Here is a 2,500-nt window from a genome sequence, read left to right as displayed (position 1 = left end):
CCGGAAAGAAGAAGTGGCGAGGGTGCTAGGGTGGCCAACTTGAATAGGCGAGAAGACGGTGCTGCAGATGCCTACGGCCATACTAGTCTGAAAACGCCCGATCTCGTCTGATCTCGGAAGCTAAGCAGACTCAGGCCTGGTTAGTACTTGGATGGGAGACCGCCTGGGAATACCAGGTGCAGTAGGCTTTTGCGGCCAGCAGAGACTGCTCACGCCAAGCACTCTCCACACCAGAGGCAGGCCAACCTTTTGCTGCTCTCTGCGTCCTCGCCATTCCTCCCAACACTTGCCTGCGGGCTCAACTCAGGCAGGCGGCTTGGTCGGGCCATTCAGCTGCTGCAGCTTTGCCGGGCCTTTGCAACGCAGCACGGTTGGGTGCCTTGGCGTGCTGCACTTTGATGGGCCCGCCAGCTGGCCCGTGTGGCCGCAAGCCAGTGTGTCGGCAGGACGTTCTCCTAGCCTGAAGGCGCCGCATGAATGCAAGTTGTGGCATTGGGGCTGGTGTGGAAAGCAAAGGAAGAGAGAGCTGGCTTGCATTGCCTGCCTGACCCTTGTGCTGGCTGTGCTGAGAGAAGTGCGCAGCGTTGCAATGTGGAAAGGCAGCAGCGTGCAGGCGGCAGGCTGGTGTGAGGTGGGCGGGGCTTGCAGTTTTCCTTGGGGAGGTGGAGAAGAAAAAAGAGAGCTAGGTGGGGACGGCATGAAGGGGAGCGAGTATCAGGCATATAGGCTAGAATTAGCAGGAGAAGGAGAGAAAGAGGAGGAGAAGTAGAAGTAGAAGTAGAAAAAGAGAGAGAAAAAATTGAAAACAACCGGAAAGAAGAAGTGGCGAGGGTGCTAGGGTGGCCAGCTTGAATAGGCGAGAAGACGGTGCTGCAGATGCCTACGGCCATACTAGTCTGAAAACGCCCGATCTCGTCTGATCTCGGAAGCTAAGCAGACTCAGGCCTGGTTAGTACTTGGATGGGAGACCGCCTGGGAATACCAGGTGCAGTAGGCTTTTGCGGCCAGCAGTGACTGCTCACGCCAAGCACTCTCCACACCAGAGGCAGGCCAACCTTTTGCTGCTCTCTGCGTCCTCGCCATTCCTCCCAACACTTGCCTGCGGGCTCAACTCAGGCAGGCGGCTTGGTCGGGCCATTCAGCTGCTGCAGCTTTGCCGGGCCTTTGCAACGCAGCACGGTTGTGTGCCTTGGCGTGCTGCACTTTGATGGGCACGCCAGCTGGCCCGTGTGGCCGCAAGCCAGTGTGTCGGCAGGACGTTCTCTCTCCTAGCCTGAAGGCGCCGCATGAATGCAAGTTGTGGCATTGGGGCTGGTGTGGAAAGCGAAGGAAGAGAGAGCTGGCTTGCATTGCCTGCCTGACCCTTGTGCTGGCTGTGCTGAGAGAAGTGCGCAGCATTGCAATGTGGAAAGGCAGCAGCGTGCAGGCGGCAGGCTGGTGTGAGGTAGGCGGGGCTTGCAGTTTTCCTTGAGGAGGTGGAGAAGAAAAAAGAGAGCTCGGTGGGGATGGCATGAAGGGGAGCGAGTATCAGGCATATAGGCTAGAATTAGCAGGAGAAGGAGAGAAAGAGGAGGAGAAGTAGAAGTAGAAGTAGAAAAAGAGAGAGAAAAAATTGAAAACAACCGGAAAGAAGAAGTGGCGAGGGTGCTAGGGTGGCCAGCTTGAATAGGCGAGAAGACGGTGCTGCAGATGCCTCCGGCCATACTAGTCTGAAAACGCCCGATCTCGTCTGATCTCGGAAGCTAAGCAGACTCAGGCCTGGTTAGTACTTGGATGGGAGACCGCCTGGGAATACCAGGTGCAGTAGGCTTTTGCGGCCAGCAGAGACTGCTCACGCCAAGCACTCTCCACACCAGAGGCAGGCCAACCTTTTGCTGCTCTCTGCGTCCTCGCCATTCCTCCCAACACTTGCCTGCGGGCTCAACTCAGGCAGGCGGCTTGGTCGGGCCATTCAGCTGCTGCAGCTTTGCCGGGCCTTTGCAACGCAGCACGGTTGGGTGCCTTGGCGTGCTGCACTTTGATGGGCCCGCCAGCTGGCCCGTGTGGCCGCAAGCCAGTGTGTCGGCAGGACGTTCTCTCTCCTAGCCTGAAGGCGCCGCATGAATGCAAGTTGTGGCATTGGGGCTGGTGTGGAAAGCGAAGGAAGAGAGAGCTGGCTTGCATTGCCTGCCTGACCCTTGTGCTGGCTGTGCTGAGAGAAGTGCGCAGCGTTGCAATGTGGAAAGGCAGCAGCGTGCAGGCGGCAGGCTGGTGTGAGGTGGGCGGGGCTTGCAGTTTTCCTTGGGGAGGTGGAGAAGAAAAAAGAGAGCTAGGTGGGGACGGCATGAAGGGGAGCGAGTATCAGGCATATAGGCTAGAATTAGCAGGAGAAGGAGAGAAAGAGGAGGAGAAGTAGAAGTAGAAGTAGAAAAAGAGAGAGAGAAAATTGAAAACAACCGGAAAGAAGAAGTGGCGAGGGTGCTAGGGTGGCCAACTTGAATAGGCGAGAAGACGGTGCTGC

At 57.3% G+C, this 2,500-nt stretch overlaps 3 non-coding genes across 3 annotated transcripts; all 3 read left to right on the top strand.

Annotated features, from left to right (window-relative positions):
• The first annotated feature begins 69 nt into the window (after window positions 1-69).
• LOC140412185 (5S ribosomal RNA) lies at window positions 70-188 on the top strand. The gene has a single exon (XR_011941388.1). It is a non-coding gene; the product is annotated as a 5S ribosomal RNA (ribosomal RNA).
• A 690-nt stretch (window positions 189-878) lies between these two features.
• LOC140412184 (5S ribosomal RNA) lies at window positions 879-997 on the top strand. The gene has a single exon (XR_011941387.1). It is a non-coding gene; the product is annotated as a 5S ribosomal RNA (ribosomal RNA).
• A 694-nt stretch (window positions 998-1,691) lies between these two features.
• LOC140414538 (5S ribosomal RNA) lies at window positions 1,692-1,810 on the top strand. The gene has a single exon (XR_011943675.1). It is a non-coding gene; the product is annotated as a 5S ribosomal RNA (ribosomal RNA).
• Window positions 1,811-2,500: the final 690 nt, after the last annotated feature.

The sequence above is a fragment of the Scyliorhinus torazame genome, chromosome 4 (assembly GCF_047496885.1).
Source record: "Scyliorhinus torazame isolate Kashiwa2021f chromosome 4, sScyTor2.1, whole genome shotgun sequence".
Classification (NCBI taxonomy): Eukaryota; Metazoa; Chordata; class Chondrichthyes; order Carcharhiniformes; family Scyliorhinidae; genus Scyliorhinus; species Scyliorhinus torazame.
This window is presented reverse-complemented; position numbering and strand designations above follow the sequence as displayed.